The 22,649-nt window shown below is 39.0% G+C and overlaps 1 long non-coding RNA gene across 1 annotated transcript; it reads left to right on the forward strand.

The window, feature by feature from the left end:
- The first annotated feature begins 13,247 nt into the window (after positions 1-13,247).
- Positions 13,248-22,249, forward strand: LOC133235558 (uncharacterized). The gene is made up of 2 exons (XR_009732594.1): positions 13,248-13,405; positions 21,727-22,249. It is a non-coding gene; the product is annotated as an uncharacterized LOC133235558 (long non-coding RNA).
- Positions 22,250-22,649: the final 400 nt, after the last annotated feature.

Consider the following 22,649-nt stretch of genomic DNA (forward strand, 5'->3'; position numbering starts at 1 on the left):
CCTTTCCATTCCCAGTTTTAAGCTGCACTTTTTCATTTATTCTCCAAAGTTCCGCTGCTTTCGCTTAGAAACTTTTTGCTCACAGAGTCTTTCATGAAAACATTTTCTTCAGCTTAAGGCTCTACCCTTTCTGTTGAGAATCAAGAATATTTCAAGCTGGTTTAGAGAGATGCCATGTCATCTTTTTCAATTGCTTTGAGTTTCCTAATTTTTTCCCTGACACCAGTTCAAAAATTTCTTTCCTTTTTTTCGCACCCTCAAAGAAAAGCCCAGGCACACATCAAACTGTAAGCTATCAACTGCCCATCTTATTCAAGAACATAAAGACTTTGTTTTTGAAATGGAGCAGTTGGGATACTCTGTCACACTAGTATCATAACTCATTTGAGTTAATTTATCACCAGTGTGGTAGGCAATGAACTAGTAAGTCATGAAGATGCTGCAGGCTGCATGTTGTAGGCTATGAGATTTACAGTTAGGTTAAAAAATAACAAATATATTCCATTAGTATAGAAATGAATGTCACTGCATTCATATGGACACATCAGCTTCAGTGTTTCAACAGAATGAGTGGATACAATTCATTAAAGTAACACAAGAGCAAAGCAGTTTGAATGGTTATGAGAAATATTTATTAATAAAGGCTTATGCATGCAAAGTCACTTCAGTTGTGTCTGACTCTTTGCGGCCCTTATGGACCTAGTCTGCCAGGCTCTTCTGTCCATGGGATTCTTCTCCAGGCAAGAGTGCTGGAGTGGGTTGCCATGCAGTCCTCCAGAGGATCAACCCAGGGTTGAACCTGTGTCTCTTATGTCTCCTACACTGGCAGGCAGGTTCTTTACCACTAGCGCCACCTGGGAAGCCTACATAAAAGTTTGGTGTGTATATTTTTTCAAATTGGAAAACCACAGATGGGTAGGTCAAATTCCATTCCAGCTTTGAAAGAGTGGTTCTCCACCTCAGTGAGGACATCTGGATGAGGCAATCAGATGCCGGATATGTTGCAATTCCTTAGCAATAAGAGTTAAAGTGTAGACATTTGAGAATGATTTACTGAACAAAAACCAGAACAGGTTCAAGGTTATCTATATAACATCACTCTTCTTACATTTTGATACGCCTTATTGAGCTTAAATAAAAGGGATTTATGTCTAGCTACTCCTTAGAGAATCCCAAATAAATCTGTATGTGCCTATGGGCATGTGTATAAACCATTGGTTTAAATACTGATGCTCGGAAAACAACCTAAAAGAACAATTTGAAAGGCACTGACAGCAAGTGAGAGGAGTATCAGAGGGATCAACTAAGACGCTGCCCCAGGAATGCTTGGATTTCCCTAGAAAACCTAAAGTAGCTATGAATATTTTTTAAAGAAAATAAACACCTGGGAAAATTACTGGGAACAACTTGTAAATCCTCTTCCTTCGTTTGTCCAAGTAACTGAGCTGGCCCACCCCAAGAGGCATAAAATCTGTGGAATTTGCCTTCCCTAGGAGGTGGAATATAAACCCTGAGTAAGCTAGGACTGCAGTCTTTTGTAACCAACTGTAACTTTATTGATTTTCATCTGTTACCCAAGTCTTGTTAAGAGAAATGAGAGGTCTGCCAAAGCAAATAGAAAGACACGTAGACTGCCATCTGAGTTTTATGTTATGTAGGTTACGCCTGTTGATGGAATTTGAAATTGGAGGTTGCCAGGAAGCCAGAAGGAAAGTTCAGAATGATATATGCTCTCAGAGAACAAACAGTATTCCTTTTTCTAATTTCAACTTTTTTGTCCCATGGAACTTTATCCATCTTTTGGTAATAAAAGACAACACATGATTCATTTATCAATGCAAATAATTTTAGTATTGTGGGTAATGGCTAAATATGATTAGTCTTTGACATAAGCTTTTTCCCCCTATGAACTCCAGTGAAATAGTTGAGGTTTTATTATACTAAAGTTTTCCTTAGTGAAATAGTTGAGGTTTTATTATACTAAAGTTTTCCTTTTAAGATATATAGAAAATAGTCAAGACTTTTAGAAGTTAAAATCATTTAGCATTTCATTGAAAAAAGCTAAATTTCTATGGAGGATGAAAACTGAATCATTTTCTTTTTATTAATTTTTAGTATTTCATAGAAGATTAGAGTTCACAGTATAGGAAGTCTCTATAAACCAATCTTAACCAGCTTCTCTATCTCCCTCTACTCCTTTTATTCATGCATTTACAATTCAATATAAATCATATTTTTACATAAAATGTTTCAGGTATTTTAAAACATTGATTCCCTTGACGTTTTCCTCCCTAGTCTAAATCTCTAGAGCACCTAAACTCTCCTCTATTTTTACAAATCTGGACATTGCTTTACAGAGAAATAATTTGCCTTAACAAATGTCTACTTGAAACAATGTACATGAAAATGCTGTAAGAAATTGTTTCTATATAAATGGTATATATTTATTGACTTTCACTCTCTAATAGACCCATGCTTACCATATAGATGATAATAGAGAAGATAAAGTTATTTTAGCAATAAAAATAGAAGCTCCATAAGTTTGTTGAGAAAGTATTTTGTTCCTGACGCTTGCTGGGAATGTAAAGATGAAAAGGCACAATCTCTGTCATCAAAGTGCTTAGAGATAAATGTGAGAGGGCCCCATCAACAGACAATTGCAATGGCCTAAATCCGTGTCAAGGTCTTCAGTCCTACAAGGTCACAGAGAGGCCCCACACCAAACAAGGAATCAGAAGTGCAGCTCTGAAGGCACGATGCCTTATTCCGAGTTGTGAATGCTGGTTCTAAAGCATCAGACAGAAGAGCTGGGATGGACAGGGTGCTCCGGGAAAAGAGGGAGAACCATGAGCAAGGCCTCCAGGCCAGAACCAGTGTGTCTTGTGGGGAACCCTCAGTAGTTCTGGGTTGCTGAACAGAATCATGGAAGGGATTGGGATGGGAGATGACACTGAAAATAAAGGAAGAGCTTAAAGAGTGGCAAAGAGCTTACACTTTATTTTGTAGAGGAGAATGAGCTATGAAAGAGTTTAATCCTGAAAGGGTCACCATTAGGTTTGTATTCTCCAGTTTATTAGACAAGTCCCTTAACTATCTGGAGTTTTGATTTTCTTATCTTTAAAGTTTGTCAGGAGAAAGGTGGAGTAGATAATTTCTAAGAGCTTTATGGTTTGAAGATTTGGAAAATGAATTCAAACAAGAAAAAACTTACATTTTTATAGTTGGCCATAAAAGTTAAAAACCAGAGAGAGCTTTATGTTGTTACATTCTTATATAGGATCATGATTCCATTGGCCCGCCATCTCCTCAATAGGAAACTCTGTTTAAATCAAGTGGGCGTCCAGGGCTCTATGTATGTGTGTGTGTTGGAGAGGGGAATTGGCGGGGGAGAGAAGGGGAGGGGTGAGAGTGAAGCCTGTTTACTGTTGAGAGTGAAGTCATATAAATTAGGAATGCTAAAGGAAATTCAAGGAAAATTACTTTTAATGGTAAAAGATTTGATAATCCACTGAGTACTGCTATCATCACTGGCATAGGAAAAAATGGCTAGAGATGTTCTTAAATGCATTTTTTATGTACTGTCTTTGCTTCCAGAATACTTTTCCTGTTTGAATGGTCAGAAAATAATCACCTCTCTCTGTTGAATTTATGTGCAGATCAACGCTCTTGGATTGTTTCTCCTTTCTTCTGCTGCTGCTTGACAAGGTGAAGAACTGTCATAAGTATTCATCTTCAAATATACCTTTGTCCTTCAGGGCAAGTTTTCAACGAAATCTTGAAAGTCATGCTTCAACCAAGCCTCCTATACCTTAACAAATGTATGTTCAAAAACACTAAAGAAGGGGCTTCCCTGGTGGCTCAGTGGTAAAGAATCCATCTGCCAATCCAGGAGACATGAGTCTGACCCCTGATCCGGGAAGATCCCACATGCTGCGGAGCAACTAAGCCCATGCACCACAAGTACTGAGCCTGCTTTCTGCAACTACTGAAGCCCACGCGTTCTAGGGCCCTCATACCACAACTAGAGAGCAGCCCTGCTTGCTGCGACTAGAGGAAAGCCTGTGCAGCAATAAGACCCAGCACAGCCAAAAATAAGTAAATATATGAAAAATTATTTAAAAACACACACACACCAAAGAATCACTCTCTCTCTCTTTCTCTCTCTCTCTCTCTCTCACACACACACACACACACACACACTTACTTCCCCAAGCACACTGTGGAATTGCCCTCCCCACTTACAGCATCTGACCTTGTTTTAAAGTATAATGTAGTGGTTTACAATGTTGATAATGAATGCCTCGAGATATGAATTCGTGTTCTTTATAAACAAATCAAAGTGATTTAAAATCAGGTGCCTCAAACTGGCTCATTTTGTCCCTTTGTTTAGTATCTATTTTTGTGAGAATTTTTGGTGAGTTTACTGGAAATTAGTTGAAATTGTCTACTCTTATCCTATGTTGACCTATGTAATGCTAGTTGAAACGGCTTATGTATATACTTTGAAGGAAAATGCCACTTTTGCTGAAATTGGAAATAAAAATACTCATTCTCTATTTTCTCCCTATCTATTTGAACATATTCCCGTGCATAAATATCTATGATGGATTTAATAGAAACATAAGCCATATATGTGCCCATATCATTGAAACATTATATATCTGCCTATTACCTATGGCTCATAATTTTATCTATAGAACCAGACCTGAAAGCCAGAGTGCCCAAGATTGAAGAATCTATTTAGATGTACTTTTGTGATGAAGGCACTCTGATGTCCAGAAATCATAATGGAAGAAAGAATATGACATTGTTTAATCCTTGCCCAGATTGTGTTCTCCAGTATTTCAGTTTCAGTACACACATAGCCTATCTGTTTACATCAGAACAATGGCTGTCTGGTTATGAACTCAGTATACAAATTATCAGTTATCCTGGGTCTGCCTTTGATCAATAGCCTTCCACTTCAGACATTCAGCACAGTACTTGCCAAGTAATATCAATCATTCTATTTTTGCTGTGTCCCTGGTAAGAGATGGCATTTGTTTTTCTGATTCAGAAGATAAGTCAGACATGACTGGGGGAAAGAAAAGTGAAAAAAATTAAGCCTTGTTGAAAATTTTTTGAACTGAAAATGTAACATGTTGAACATCTTTTATTAAGTGGAATTATAGAAAAATTTTAGTTATTTGAAATGAAAGGGCATGACCAAAAATAATAGAGAATCAAAAAGAAATGTGGATTTTACTCTAAAGCCACGTGTGTCATTTTGCATACGTAACTGAGTTAATTGCCAGAGTGTTTCCTCAGGTAGGCTGACTCCACTGCTCTTGCTCTCATGAAGACTGCCTTTGTTCCAGCAGTACCAGGTTTTTTCCACAGATATTTTCAGGCGGGAAACAGGTTTCCATTAAGAAATTAAATACTGCTTTTCCCATTTTCATACAGAAATTGAAATCTGCAAATAGCTTCAATGGTTTATTCTTTTTCTTTCCCAGAAACCAATTTTTTTTTTTTCCCAATAGATACTGAGCCCAACAACTGCTCCCATAGCCTGTTCTAATCTGGAAATTATTCATAAGCAATCTGGGTTAAAGCAAATCATTTCCCCAAACTAAAAGCTCAAACAGTATGCATGTGTATGTATGTGATGATAGCTTTTGAACTTGTGACACTAGAATTCAACTTCTGACATGCAGAAACAGTATGTGAAAACATCATTTAAATGTCTCTAAGGCTTGTATGGCTTTTGACTGGTCCCTGAACACAAGCCAACAGCCCTTCCCAAGCAGAGTGCACCGGAAACAACCTACCTACAAAAAAGAAACATGAGGTAGGGCCATACGAGAGCTATAAAATATATGTCCCCAATCCCAACAAAACCACAAATTTAAAGGAGCTAAAATTCCCAACTGAATGAATGTGAATAAAAAGCTGCTTTTTCGAAACTGGACCAAAACTGGACAGGAATGGAGACAGAATTCCTGGCAAAGCTAGCTAAAACACTAGCCAAACTGCAAAGCAAGGAGAAGTAGATGTCATCTCTCAATGGGTGGTGTGGAGTGCTTCTCCTGGAGAGGACATGATGGAGGCCATCTTTGGAGACTGTCTACCACCAGGGGCACACAAAGCACCCAGTTCTATTTACCAAAACTTGAGTAATCACTCCTTATATACTGGGGTTCCACATTGTGGCTTTCGCCCTCTTCTCACTTTCTCCAGTGAATTGAGCTATTACTAAATATCATTAAATGTCTGCTAGACACATTCACCAGGAGAAACCCATGGCATGCACCCAAAATATATGCAGTCTTCCTCCTCCTCCATTAGCTCTCCATCTTATTTAATAGCACTGCTTTCTACCAGATCACTAAAGCCAATATCTTGAATTTATCCCTCTTTCCTTCAAACCTCCTTTTAAGTCTAAGTGCTATGAACTCTAACTTTTCATAGTCAAAACTATGGTTTTTCCAGTCGTCATGTATAGACGTGAGAGTTGGATTATAAAGAAGGATGAGTGCCAAAGAATTGATTCCTTTGCATTGTGGTGCTGGATAATTGAGAATCCCCTGAACTACATGGAGAGCAAACCAGTCAATTCTAAAGGAAATCAACCTGGAATATTCACTGGAAGGACTGATGCTGAAGCTGAAACTCCCAATACTTTGGCCACCTAATGCAAAGAACCGACTCACTGGAAAAGACCCTGATCTGGGAAAGATTGAAGGCAAAAGGAGAAGAGGGTGGCAGAGGATGAGATGGTTAGATAGCATCACCACCTCAACGGACATGAATCTGAGCAAACTCCAGGAGATAGTGAAGGACAGGGGAGCCTGGCGTGTTGCAGTCCACAGGGTGGCAAAGAGTCAGACACGACTTAACAATTGAACAACAGCATCATCTCATCTGAACTAGAGAAGGAGCTACTGATTGTCTTACAATTATAAATGCAACTCCAATCACAGTATTGCCCTCTTTAAACATTTCAAGCAGTTTTCCCTTGCCAAACTCTCAAAAACCCCATGACTTTCTATGGCCAATGAGCTTGCCCGTGACTTTCTTTGGCCAATGAGCTTGCCCATGACTTTCTGGACAAGCCAGTCTTGACAAGACTTAACAGCTTGTCTCTACTAAAGTCATTCTTTCCTCACTTATGACCTACATTTAAGTCGCACAAAATGACTTATTGGCTAAACCTCCTTGTAGCGTGGTCCTTTCACCCTCCATTGGTGCATTGGTTCCTATTGGTTCCTGGGTTCCAGATCTCAGTTCAAACGTCACATGGGCACCTGGATTTCAGTCCTAGCTTACTACATACAACTGGGTACTCTTGAAGGAGATATTTAGCTTTTCATATTCTTATAATCAGTTCAGTTCAATTTAGTCACTCAGTCATGTCCGACTCTGTGACCCCATGGACTGCAGCATGCCAAGCCTCCCTGTCTATCACCAGCTCCCAGCGCTTGCTCAAACTCATGTCCATCAAGTTGGTGATGCCATCCAACCATCTCATCTTCTGTCATCCCCTTCTCCTCCTGCCGTCAATCTTCCCCAGCATCAGGGTCTTTTCCAAGGAGTCAGTTCTGGCAAAAATATTAGAGTTTCAGTTTCAGCATTAGTCCTTCCTGAATGAAGATTCAGGACTGATTTCCTTTAGGATGGACTGGTTGAATCTCCTTGATGTCCAAGGGACTCTCAAGAGTCTTCTCCAATACCACAGTTCAAAAGCATCAATTCTTTGGCGCTCAGCTTTCTTCACAGTCCAACTCTCACAATCCATACATGACTACTGGAAAAACCATAGATTTGACTAGACGGACCTTTGTTGGCAAAGTAATGTCTCTGCTTTTTAATATGCTGTCTAGACTGGCCATAGCTTTTCTTCCAAGGAGCAAGCATCTTTTAATTTCATGGCTGCATTCACCATCTGCAGTGATTTTGGAGCCCCCAAAAATAAAGTCTGTCATTGTTTCCATTGCTTCCCCATCTATTTGCCATGAAGTGATGGAACCGGATGCCATGATCTTAGTTTTCTGAATGTTGACCTTTAAGCCAGCTTCTTCACTCTCCTCTTTCACTTTCATCAAGAGGCTCTTTAGTTCTTCTTCACTTTCTTCCATAAGGGTGGTGTCATCTGCTATCTGAAGTTATTGATATTTCTCCCAGCAATCTTGATTCCAGTTTGTGCTTCATCCAGCCCAGCATTTCTCATGATGTACTCTGCATATAAGTTAAATAAGCAGGGTGACAATATACAGCCTTGACATACTCCTTTCCCTATTTGGAACCAGTCTGTTGTTCCATGTCCAGTTCTAATTGTTGCTTCTTGATTTGCATACATATTTCTCAGGAGGTAGGTTAAGTGGTCTGGTATTCCCATCTTTTTGAAGAATTTTCAACAGTTTGTTGTGATCTACACAGTCAAAGATTTTGTTGTAATCAATAAAGCAGAAGTAAATGTTTTTTCTGGAACTCTGTGGCTTTTTTGATGATCCAGCAGATGTTGGCAATTTGATCTCTGGTTCCTCTGCCTTTTCTAAAACCAGCTTGAACATCTGGAAGTTCTCAGTTCATTTACTGTTGAAGTCTGGCTTGGAGAATTTTGAGCATTACTTTACTAGCGTGTGAAATGAGTGCAGTTGTGTGGTAGTTTGAGCATTCTTTGGCATTGCCTTTCTTTGGGATTGGAATGAAAACTGACCTTTTCCAGTCCTGTGGCCACTGCTGAGTTTTCCAAATGTGCTGGCATATTGAGTGCAGCACTTTCACAGCATCATCTTTTAGGATTTGAAACAGCTCAGATGAAATTCCATCACCTCCTAGCTTTGTTTGTAGTGATGCTTCCTAAGCCCACTTGACAATCCTCACTCGTAAAACAGTCATAACATAAAACCTACTTTGAAAATTGTTGTGAACATTAAATGAGGTGATAGTTCTAAAATGGGTTTACAATGACTGATGGTAATATGCACTAATAAATATAATATTATTATAATAGTATGTAGAAACATATGCAAAGGGATTTTATTCAACTACCAATAGAAGAAAATGTTCTGGTGGGAATCACATGTATGAGGTTGAAAGCCAAGTTGGATGGATGTGCGGCACTTGTTTATGTCATGGGGCAGTGAGAGGAAACAGCTCATAAGTTATCCTTCTGAGCTATAGAGAAATCAGACTGATGCCTATGGCTCTTTGGAGCTCATTCATTATTCTCTCTAGTGGATGAAATGGAGCATGATAGCAGCTTTAGGGGCCAAAGAGCGCAGCCAAGTATGTATTTTCCACTTGGACACTGAAATCAATCAGAAAAACTAGAAGACTGACTTCAGGCATTACAGAAATTCCAGGGTGGGAAGTAGTATTCAGTATGCTATTTAAGACAGGCTCACTGTCTTATAGAAAAATGATATATTTTTCTCCAAGTTTTCTGCTCTTACTCCCAACTCATGTCTAGCATTTCTGACCAAAATGTAACAGCTGCCCTAGTTCGTACCCATTTATTTACTGCTGAAACTGATACTGGTGCTTACCATGGGTGGTATGTGCTATTAAAATCAGTTTGTTCCAGATGCATTTTATTGTTTTTGGTGTGTTTATTGGCCAATTGCTTTATGACCATTTTTTTTTTTAGTATTCTTTATGACAACCATCTGTAGCTAAAATGAATTTGAAGTTTTCCAATCCAAATATACCCATGTGACTATCAAGTAAGGAACACAGGATTTTATTCTATGCTGACTATTCAGGCAGTCATACCTAAAGTAAAACTCTAAAGTTTACAACTTTAATATTTAAATAAAAACATCCTATTAATCTAATTTTTTTCTTACATAAATATGTTGGCAGTATTCAAAGCTTTCCAGAAAATTACCTCCAGTTCCTGGCTTTATCTTTACACGATATTTTGACATAGCTTAACGGATTCAAAATGTATACATGCAATAGATAAGGTGTTTAAAAAATTGATACCTATGCTTAGTTTATAGAAACTTGGATATTTCCAAAGCATACGGCATTCTAGACAATATTTATTTTCTTTTTTTTTTTGACAATATTTATTTTCAAAACAGAAGAGTATTAAGAAAAGAGTAAGATAAACAGTATTATGTGAATTCATGTTTAGAGAATTTGAAATCTTGAGAATTTAAGATCACAGTGGCAAAGTAAAATTGGATAGTTAAATAGTTGCAAATATGCTATTATAGAGCTGTAAAATATTGGCATGTGTGATCGGACTATTTCAAGTTGAGGTTATGCTATCTTCTCCATCTTTGCCTTTACCTTAATGAAACAAATCTCTTTTCAGAATTATCCAAAGCACAAATGCAGAAAAATCAGAAAATATTGTGAGGTCATTCTTGACCAATAGACTCAAAGGCATTGTTAAACTCATAATCAAAAATGATTTGTAGTTTCAAATAGTGAATCATTGTGTAGGATTTCTAATAAGACAGCCTAGGTTTTAACTCACTTGCCATTCATTCAGTAAGAAGCATTGGACATATTACTTACATTTTAAGTCACAATTTTCTCTTTTCTAAAGTGAAGGATAATAAGTGCTTCGCAGTACACTGGGATGATGTCAAATGTGTATGTATTTGGTTGGCCCAAAAGTTCATCTGGAAAGATCTTACAGAAAAGCCAAAATGAAGTTTTGGGCCAACTCAATATATGGCACAGAATAAGTGCCTACAGAAGTTGATGATAAATTTTATTAATAGTTTGAACTTTAATATTTTAATATATATAATACTGTTTCAAAATTTTATATGATTAAGCTTTAAATATTTAAAGACATACATTTATGTCTTTATATTTAAAATGAGTTTTTTATTCAATCTGACAATCTTTATGTTTAAATTGGTATATTTAGACCATTCACAGTTAAGGTGACTATCAATACTGCATTAAAATCTAACCTCTTGCTAGCTATTTTTCTTTGTTCCATTTGTACTGTTCTTCATTTCTTTTTTTTTTTTTCTTTCTTTCTAGGGATAGGTATTTTTATGATGATATTTCATCTCTTGACTTACTAGTTATACCTCCGTTTAAAATTTTTTAGCAATTACCCTGGGATTTACAACATACATTTCAGATTAATCTGAGTCTACCTTCAAACAATGTTGTACTACTTTATAAGTAATGTCAGGCCTTTACAACAGTGTATGAATTCTTCCCACCTATTCCTTGTGCTATGATTTTTCACATGCTTTACTTTTATATGTGCCATGTATGTTATCAGCCAGTTATCTTTCAGCACATTTACAAATAAGAAATAACTTTTATCTCATTTTCATTCATTCCAGTTCCCTTTCTCCTCATTTTTTTGGGTGTAGATCCAAGTTTCCAACTGACCTCATATTTCCCCTGCCTTTAGTATTTCTTCTTTCCTTTAGTATTTTCTTATAAAGTATGTCAGGCAATGAATTCTCTCAATTGTTTTAGAATGTCTGTTTTTTTTTCTCTCTCTTCTTTTTTACTAGATGTGTAATAAAATTCTGGGTTGACATTTCTCCCTAATACTTTAAATATGTTACTACATTTACTTTCTGCTTAAATAGTTTCTGATGAGAAGTCGTTTTTAATTATTATGCTTGATCCTCTGTAGAGAAGTTTTCCTTTTCTGGCTAACTTCAATATTTTCTCTCTCATTTTCATAAATTTGAGTACTGTATGCCTGTGTGTGTGTATCTGTGTGTTTGATGTTTATCCTGCTTGGTGTTCTGTGAGCTTCTTGGATCTGTGATTTCACGTCTGTTACTAATTTTACTAATGGTAAAATTCTGTGCCATTATTTTAAAAAATATGTCTTCTGCTCTATTTTTGCCCTCTTTTCGATTAGTGTATGTTACACTGCTTGAAATTGTCCCACTCTATTTATTGGGTGCTTTATTCTTTTTTATTCATTGTTTGTTTTCTCCGTTTTTCAGTTTGGTTAATTTTCACTCACCTATCATCAAATTCACAAATTCTTTCCTTGGCTGTGTTGAGTCTACTGAGCCTGTTGGAGGTCTTTAAAGCTGTTTGTTACTGATTATTTTACTTTCAGTATTTTTATTTGATTCTTCCTTAGAGTTTCCATCTCTCTGCTTAATTATTTCATATTTCATGTTATCCTCTTTGTTCTATTAGAGTCAGTAACATATTGATCAAAATTAGTTACACTTCTGTAGTTCCAACATCTGTGTCATAACCAGTCTGATCCTGATGCTTCAACTAGTCTGTGAGTGTGTGTGTATGTGTGTGTTTGTCTTTTCACCTACCTTAGAACTTTTGTTGTTGTTGAAAGTCAGACAACTCGTGTAGGGCTAAAGATCCTGGGGTGAATATTTTTTATAGTTGGAGATGAGCACCCATTTTCTTGAGCTAGACCTTAAGTATGGGGTTTGTGTTAACCTGTGCAGAGTTTGGAGTTTGTCATTCTTCTGGTTACTGTAAGTGTACTCCAGGCTTAAAACTCCTCTGGTGACCTGTGTTTACAGTGTAGGCGGATCTGCTAGAGGTTCTTTTAGTGTCTGCTCCCTCCTTGGATTTTCATCTTCCTTTTGCACCGTTGCCTATGAGGATCACTCTCCTGCGGGTCTCCCAGGGTATTCCACTGCTATTTCACTCTAAGATTGCTAGCCTGGTTGTGGAGGGATGCAAGGGAGTGAAGAGAGCATGCCCTGCTGTTATGATTCAGTCTTAGTCTCAGGCAGGACTCTGTCCCTGGTCTGGGAGACGGCCTTCACAAACATTCTGCCCACCCAGCTACAGAGCAGGACCTTGCAGGTATTTCTCCCCATATGCTGTGCTGTGTGCTCAGTCATGTCTGGCGCTTTGTGACCCCATGGAGTGCAGCATGCCAGGCTCCTCTGTCCACAGGATTCCCCGGGCAAGAATACTGGAGTGGGTTACCATTCCCTCCTCCAGGGATCTTCCCCACCCAGGGACTGAACCCGTCTCTTGCATCTCCTGCATTGGCAGGCAGTTTCTTTATCACCAGCACCACCTGGGAAGCCTTTCTCCCCATAGGGAAAATATAAATACTCATATTGTATGGCTCCCAGAGGAAGCATGTTTCTTCTTTTCTGCGCCCTTCCCCCAATGCAGTGGATTTCCATCAGTACCCTGAGCTGTTTCCCCTGCAAATAAGCCTTTCATCCTACAACAGAGATAGAGGAGATGGGTTTGAGCAGTGGCTGCTGTTCCCTTTCTCTGTCTGCACCATGAAAAAAGCTTTCTCAGGATTCTTCCAAGTCTTTCCTATGAGTACAGCTGCAAGAATGTGCAAACACCTCTATATATGCCACACCCAGGGGCTTTACACTCTCATACTAGCCTACTCAGCCTCCAGCAGTTTCTGAAAACATTTTAGCTGTGTCTTCTTGCAGTCTTATGTGGAATCTGGCAGAATCTGCCACAGGTAAGTAATGTTCAAGTGTTATTTATCGCTAAAGGCATCTGTCTCTCTCGATATTTGAGTTTACTTGTTTGCCCAGAAACCTCAATTCTATGACAGGTCCAGCTTTTTTCTTGTTGTAAGGGTGGGAATAATATTTCTTACAGCTTTCTATATCTCCAAGCTAAAACCAGAAGTCTTTTAATCATTAATTTAATAACAACATTAAGGCAAATATGTGAAACTTTATTCTATAAAGTAGGCATTATTATAATATCTTAATTGAAAGCAGAGTAACTTGAATATAATAAAGAAGTCAGTTATTATAGGAACAATGAAGATATATCAAGACATTTGGGAATTTTTTTCAGTTGCATCAGAAAAAAGTAAATTTGGCTTTTGAATATCTCTAAAACTATACTGGAATTTGTTGCCTTTGGGAATTTTGTATATGATTGTTAAAAATTAAGATAAAGATGAGCCTTCTATTGTGACCATTCCAACTATCAAAAAAGTACAATGTGATTTAATGTATTCTTACTTGAATCAAGGAGGGTCTTGTTTCTGTCTCATATTGGACAGAATAATTTGGACTGCAGGTATCAGAGAATTCCAACTTGAATCATAGGAAATGGAATGTCTGGAGATAGTGATTCTAAGGTTGGTGAATTCAGAGTCTCCACCAAGACATCTCTGGCCTGGCAACTACTATACAAAATCATTGCCAATGACTCAGGACAGCCAAGCAAGAACAGAAAAGCAAGAACAGACAGGAAGGCCAGGCACTGAAATATGCATCACTCAGCAACATCAGCCCAGGAAGGCACATGTTCCCACTACAGAAACACTGAAGATGGTCATTTCCAGTCTTAACACACATCATTCAGATTGAGTGTGGCTGTTTGGCAACTCCCCTTCTGCATCAATTCTGATGATACTGGCTTATTATGAGCCAGTGTTATTCTAAGTACTTTATAAGCAATAGTTCGGGTAATCTGCACAATAATCCTACGAAGCAAGTACTATTATTATAGAGATTTTTTTTTTCTTTTGTTCACACCACACAGCATGAAGGATCTTAGGTCCCCTACCAGGGATCTAACCCATTCCCCCTGCAGTGGAAGTGCAGAGTTTTAAGCACTAGACCTCCAGGAAGTCCTAAGGCAGGTGTTATTATTCTCCCTATCTTCAATGGGGAAAGTAAAGTTCAGTGATGCTGAGTTACTTGCTTATGGTCACAAAACCAGAAAGAGATGAATGTGGGATTTAAATATGACTCCGTAATCCATACCCTTATGTAATGTGTCATCCTGCCTTGAACATTTTCTCTCCTTGATATCTCTGATTATTTCTTTGATCTTTCTCTGTTTAGTTCACTGGTTCTTTTTTTTTTTTTTTCCTTGCTCGGAAAAGAAGAACTCCTCCCAAGATGTTCTTTTTTTTCTTCCCTTGTGGACGCTTCTGCTCCCAAGGCTTAATTAAAGTACCACAGCACCACCATGGTGATTGGTGATGAAGTGGTATGCTGTCCAATCCTTCCACAGCTGTTTCACACCTTCTTTTCTATCCACAATCCTCCAGCACACCCCCTTCCATCTTCCATTCTGCTGATGCTCTGCTTCTTATCCCATCATCCTCCAAAAAGAAAAACTCCACAAGGGATTTTCCACATGCTCCCATCACCAGTCCACCACTCTCTTTTTTCCTGTTTCACTGGTTGCTTTTTCTCAATGTCTTTTGTCAGTTTCTACATTCTTTACATTTCTAAATATCAGCTTCTTGTGCTCAGACCTGGACTCTCCCTCTATTTCTTGATGATGTTTACATCAATTTTTCATTGCAGACTTTCCCTCGAAACTCTTGTATATTACCCATCTCCCTGGTGTATCCATAAGAGGCACCTCAAATCACACGCCCCCAGATGAATCCTGGTTTAGCCCACAGAAACTGCTGTCTTTTCCAGCTCTATAAAAGGCAAATATGTCATTTCAGCACTCAGATTCTGAAACCATGGTGTTGACCTTGATTCTTCTACATTGAATGTAGATTCAATCACTTGACAGATTTGAGGTCTGGCATGCTGCAATTCATGGCGTTGCAGAGTCGGACATGACTGAGTGAATGAACTGAACTAAACTGAACTGAACCTTCAAAATACATCCAGCATCCAAGCCACTAACACTTCTTATCTTGAGTTTTGTAACAACCTTTTTATGGCAAAGAAGATCCTTCTTTACTATTAATAGAACCTACCTTTTAGCTAGCATATACCCACTCCAGTATTCTTGGGCTTCCCTCGTGGCTCAGCTGGTAAAGAATCTGCCTGCAATGTGGGAGACCTGGGTTCAATCCCTGGGTTGGGAAGATCCCCTGGCATCTTCTATCTGGAGTGGGAAAAGGCTACCCACTCCAGTATTTTGGCCTGGAAAATTCCATGGACTGTATAGATGATGGGGTCACAAAGAGTCAGACACAACTGAGCGACTTTCACTTTCACTTTTTCACTTGGCTGCCATGAATAACAACTGCACTAGCCAGACTTCCTTGCATCTAAGCAAAGCCCCAAAACTGAGCTCTGACCAGTGGAATGTACGCATAAGAATTATTGGAACTTTGAAGAAATGTACCTAAAAGGAGAAGTCATGGCTTGGTTCTGCTCTTTCCCCTAGAGTTCTGCCTTTGCTATCTGAATGTGGATGAAATAAAACAATCTCTAGCGCCAGTCTTGGAAGATTGGAATTTTATTAAGGGAGCTTAAAGGTTTCCTTACCAAAAAGTTTTGCTGTTGTTTTTTTCATTCCATCCACTTGTGAGGAAGGTATATAAGATCCTCAAAACATATTTCTGTGATTTTCATTATTAAGATTTATTTTATTCACTCCATTTTGCCTATATTAGATATCACAATTAAAATTGATTTAAGATCACATTTGAGCATGAAAAAAGGTGAATATCTCTTAATCTATGAAGAAGGGAGAAAGGAAAAGGAGAAAGGGCATTTATTAAATACCAGGAAATGAGCTATGTTCTTTTTTCCCCCATGTTATCAAGCTTAATCTTGATAACAACAACCTTGGTTGGCAGAATTATTATCTGCCTTTTATGAAGAGCTATTCAAGGCTCGGAGAAGTCTCTTCAATATGGTACTGAAGTGGCAGGGCTAGGTTTGACCTTAGTGCTTGAGTGTGTATTTGTTAATTTAAGTAATAGATTACTAGAACATAGATTATGTTGGATTAGCTCTAATGCCACATGTGGCCTTGTCCAGTAAAAACAGAAGAAGCACTCCTTCCCAATTAATGTGCCATGACTTTTCAGTGATGAAATCATGGCATGCAGAGAGCTAAGGGCAAGGCCTAGAACATAGAGGATGCTCAAGAAACACTCATTCCCTGCTCAACTCCCTCCTTTCCCCTTTAAAGAAGATTCTGTAAGAAGGAATTTGGGAATATTTGATTATAAATATCTGAATACTTGAAATATTTAAGTGTTTGAAATATTTGAAATAAGTAATTATATATAGGGCAAGCCTTAGAAATGATTCCTTCAGGAGTTGTGTTTATGATTAGTGTTTGATCTAAGTGTGTTTTTGTTTACTGGTTTGTGCTGCAAGCTTGAGGGACAAATTATCAAGGGCTTAGATGGCTGGGGCTCCTGTCTGGAGAGATGCTCTGAGGAGAGGGAGGCACTAGAAGGGTGCCTTGAAGCTGGCTGACGTCAGCATCCACAGCAGAGGGATGAGTCCCTGCCACCAGTTCCCAGAGCCCCCCAAGACTGTGGGGGGGCTGGTAACAGGAAGGAGCCTCCCCATCTCTTTTCAGGAAAGGAGTTTACTTAAGGACATTTTAAACAAAGCTTTTTGTGCTCCAAACACTTCTTTTCATCAGAGCAGGAGAATATGTTGCAGTGATTTATATTCGCATGGGGCCAACATGGATGTGAAAGAGGTTTCAACTTAGGCACGAGGTTCGTTTCAAAGACTAGTTAATCTGTTTTTCTTTCTTTCTTTTTTGCACAGAAGCTGGTAAGATAGGACCTACGTGTGAATAACTTCATAGATGAATTTTTTTGTATTTGGTTTACTTGGGTTGGTATGATACATTATATTTAAGTTCCTCAAACACTGTGGATCCCCCTAATGTGTATGAATGACTGAGGCTTTGTAAATTAAGGGATATTTCCCTGGTGACTCAGATGGTAAAGAATCCTTCTGCCATGCAAGAGATCTGGGTTTCATCCCTGCGTCAGGAAGATCCCAGGGATCATCCCCTGGGGAAGGTAATGGCTACCCATTCCAGTATTCTTGCCTGGAGAATTCCATGGGCAGAGGAGCCTGGTGGGTACAGTCCATGGTGTCACAAAGACTTGGACACAACTAAGTGACTAACACTTTCACTTTATGTGAGTAAAGTTACTCGATGGAGTCAAAGGAAACAAAAAGGGGGTCCCAGTTTTCAGATAAAAATGCTTAATATGGCTCATCTACTGGTGGAAAACCCAGAGTGGTACCATTGTACATTTCTGTGTGGAGCGCAAACCTCCAAGAAAGCCCACATCTTTTGTCTGCCTTGTTGTTGAGTCATTAATTTGTGTCCAACTCTTTGGTGACCCCACCAAGTTGCAGCCCACCAAGTTCCTCTTGCCAGGATTCTCCAGGCAAGAATACTGGAGCGCGTTGTCATTTCCTTCTCCAGGGGCCTTAGCCTAAAACTATCAGCCCAGATAGCATACAGTGTACACCGAAGGGCTGTCTATTTGTAGGCAGTTGCGGTGGGGCAGGAGTTATCTCTTGTCTATGGCTTTAATGTGTGCACTGCTATGTGTGACCTTCCATGTTCCAAGGTGTGAGCTCAACTAGTATTTCATTCATAATAAAACTCACTTTCAATCCAAATTTCATCAACTTGCCCAGACTTGTAAAGAAAAGCAACAAAATCAAATTTCTATTTCTCATTTCAACTATCTATGTGGAATTTGTATAAAAGAACTCTAACTTTTAATGATGAACAGGACGATTCCATTTAGCAGCACTTAGAAGATACAGGGGCCATACTTGGAAAATATTCATTAACATTCAGCAGTTTGAGAATCCTTAGTGCCTAATTATCAAAGTGAGTTTAATTACCACAGACACCATTCATCCAACTGGCTGGAACACAAGAAGAAATTAAATGATGCCAATGCCTGTTTGTCCCCAAAGTCTTCCTTCCATATTTGTTTATCACATTTATAAGGTAGGAGTTCATGGTGATTGCCAAAAACAAGCCCACAAAACTGCAATAGTGGCTCAGCATTCTCTGTTCCATTGGGAGCCCAATTAAAATGAAAGGGGCTTGGCATCTTCATATATCACATACTATAAGCTGTAAATACTCTCCTGCCATTTGAGGACAGCAGGATAACTGGTTTCATAACCAACCCACCATCAATCTAATGGGTATTTACCACAGGAAAAAGTGACAGGCAGTGGAGAACACACTGAGAATCAATGAGTCTCTGCAGTGTTATTATCATTCACTCTGCCTAGAAACACTGCTGCGTCATTGCTGTGCTCCTTCCCCAGATCAGGGAGTTGTCTGAGCCTCAGTTGTCACTGATGCTGATTTCACTGGCTGGAGACGAAGACTACTTTGGCCCGTCTCCTTGGGAGGTCAGCCAGGAGTCACAAGGAGAAGCGTATCCTGCTTACCCAGAGAGGACCTCTCCTTCTGCCCCTCGGCATGATCACTGTCATCATTACCTACTTGGAGAGACCTGTGTCCCACTGGTAGGGAGGATTCTTGTCAGTTTCATCACCTTCTTGTATTTTCAGCTCTCAGAGCATCCATAAGATCTGCCTTTCAGCAACTCTGGTTGCTGAGTGAAGAATGGGGATAGCATCTTAGAAACTGTGATAAAAATGATCTTCAGATCTAAAAGAATCCTGACAAGCCTTGTTGACAAGGTTGGCAACAAAGGTTAGCAATGTGAGGTAGCCCCAGTGGACCCTGGGGTGCAAGCAACAGCTTCTTTCTTACTACTACCCTTTTTTCTTTCAAAATCTACTTTTTTTTTTCCTTTTTATATTTTCATGTAAGTTGGTCTTCTTTTTGTACTTCTGATTTATAGTTTAGATTTTTATATTTCATACTTGGGTAAATCTGTTCCCCAATTTTCTTAATGTCTATCACAGCTCCTGGTAGATGTTCAAGGAACATCAATTGGTTATGATTTACTGCCTAGGGAGCCGATGAATGAAACATGGATTTTTTTTGGTTAAAACAAAATGCTTTTCTGAGCTTTAACCAAAAGCCACAGGTTGTTGAAAAGGTATCAGGCACTTGACTCAATAGAAGATCTGAGGCTGATCTCCTTCCTGCTGTTTAATATAAGAATAGTCTCACAATTTCAATGTCTGAGACTCGACATTTACCAGAGCGATTGCCAGCATCGCTGTGGACTCGCCTTCATTCTGTCTTCTAGCTGGCAAGCCTTTTGATTTATACAGCACGGAAAAGTCAATGGTGAGGCTTACATTCTTCCTATCCCACTTTCAAACTCTTGGCAGATCTTATTGTCAAAGTGGTCTGATGGAATGAGGACAGGGCTGCTGAAACTGCCTGATTTCCCAGCATGAGTCGTGTTTAAATCTTAACCACATATTAGTTAACATGCCATATGTTGCCAAAGGATGCCGCCAAACTTTTCTCAGTGTTGCTCAGGAAAGTAAGGTACTTAACACAATGCCATCCTTAGTCAGCTCTGTCTTTAAAAGGTGGTCCCACTACAGTAATTTATATTGGGTTACAGATCCCATGAGTTTACACATATATCTAATTTTGATGTGAGAACAACTTGGACTACTGTTTTAGCAGAATTGTTTTTAAAAACACTAAAGATTTATGTAACAATCTTAGATGAAGTGTCATGTAATTTAGAGCAAAATCGCTTGAACAATACATACAAAAAAGAAAAGACTGATCAAGAAAGCTATTGGCAAATTGGACCCACTAAGGCTGGAGAAGACTCTTGAGAGTCCCTTGGACAGCAAGATCAAATCAGTCAATCATAAAGGAAATCAACCCTGAATATTCATTGGAGGGACTGCTGCTGAAGCTTCAATCCTTTGGCTACCTGACGTGAAGAGCCGACTCGTTGGAATAAGACCCTGATGCTGGGAAAGATTGAGGGTAAGAGGCGAAGGAGATGACAAAGGATGAGATGGTTGGATGGCATCATGACTCAATGGACATGAGTTTGAGCAAACTCTGGGAGATAGTGAAGGACAGGGGAGCCTGGAGTGCTGCAGTTCATGGAGTCACAAAGAGTCAGACATGACTTAGCAACTGAACAAAAGGCTATAACTGAAAGGGTTTATTTGTGTAATAGAGCCTATTTCTGTCCTAATGCAAGCCTGCTACATCCAGACATCAAATTTATTCTTATTGATCTTCATCTTCAATTTTTAAAAGCATCTCTTAAAAAACTGCTTACAAAGCCAAGAAAATAACATCTAAAAAAGTATCTTTGAACATTAGCATTGGGCCAGGTTGACTGATGTCTCTGAGTCATCACCTTACTTTAAGTACCGTATGCAACTATATTTTCTGGAATCCAAAGTAGCAGAATAAGCAGGTACATTGTGAACAGAGATAGAGGTAGATGGAGACAGTGAGAAAGAGAGTGAGAGAGAGACTGAAAATGAAAGAACAATGACCCAAAGGGCTATGTGTCTCCAGCGAGGTAGAACATTAAGCAAATTCATTAATTACGCCTTCCTACTTCAAATGAGCAAGCTAATTATTTGTTTACTTGAATCAATATTGCCCCCAGCTACAGACAATAATAGGAGAAGGCAATGGCACCCCACTCCAGTACTCTTGCCTGGAAAATCTCATGGACAGAGGAGCCTGGTAGGCTGCAGTCCATGGGGTCACTAAGAGTCGGACACAACTGAGCGACTTCACTTTGACTTTTCACTTTCATGCACTGGAGAAGGAAATGGCAACCCACTCCAGTGTTCTTGCCTAGAGAATCCCAGGGATGGGGGAGCCTGGTGGGCTGCCATCTATGGGATGGCACAGGGTCAGACAGGACTGAAGCGACTTAGCGGCAGCAGCAGCATAGACAATAATAAACACCAACAAAGACAATTGTATTTGCCAGGACATGAATATATTTAAATTTCAAAGTTTATATTTATCCCACCACAGAGAAAAGTTCAGACGATATATTTATGCAAAACATCAATACATAAAGCACAGTAACTGAAATATAACTTTATAAAAGAAGTAAATACTTCAAAAATTTTTTTTTGTTCTTCCCACCTATCAATCAGTTCAGTGAAATGTATGCATCTGTTTCAGGTTATAAGACTAAGGAGATCCAACCAGTCCATTCTGAAGGTGATCAGCCCTGGGATTTCTTTGGAAGGAATGATGCTAAAGCTGAAACTCCAGTACTTTGGCCACCTCATGCGAAGAGTTGACTCATTGGAAAAGACTCTGATGCTGGGAGGGATTGGGGGCAGGAGGAAAAGCGGATGACAGAGGATGAGATGGCTGGATGGCATCACTGACTCGATGGACGTGAGTCTGGTGAACTCCAGGAGTTGGTGATGGACAGGGAGGCCCGGCGTGCTGTGATTCATGGGGTCACAGAGAATCGGACACGACTGAGCAACTGAACTGAACAAGACGTAATGTTATATATATCAATACACACACACACACACACATACACACATACGTATATAAAATGTCCTATTTATAGTAAATTATACATGTATGTATATATAATATCAATAGTGAATATTTATTGAACATTTACTCGATGCCCAGCACTTGTAACTGGTATATTATGTATGAGTATCATGTAATAATCAAAAGACTTATTTTGTTTTATTCTTTCTGGTGTCTCACTATCCTTTTTAAACTTTGATGAAATTAACATTTAAATCAGCACACTTCGTGTAAAGGAGATAATCCTCTGTGATGTGAATGGGCCTCAACCAATCAGTTGAAGGTCTTAAAAAAAAGACTGACCTCCTTTGAGTGAGAAGGAATTCTGCTTGCAGACTGACTCTAGACTCTTCCAACTGCAACTCCTTCCTGGAGGTCTGGCTTGCCAACCAAATCTGCCTGCAGATTTTAGACTTGCCAGGCCCCACAACTGTGTAAGCCAATTCCTTAAAATAAGTATCTTGATAGATGGATATCTTAATCCTATCTCTATTGTCTCTCACCACACACACATACATCCTATTGGTTCTGTTTCTCTGAAGAACATG

Source organism: Bos javanicus, chromosome 2 (assembly GCF_032452875.1).
Source record: "Bos javanicus breed banteng chromosome 2, ARS-OSU_banteng_1.0, whole genome shotgun sequence".
NCBI lineage: Eukaryota > Metazoa > Chordata > Mammalia > Artiodactyla > Bovidae > Bos > Bos javanicus.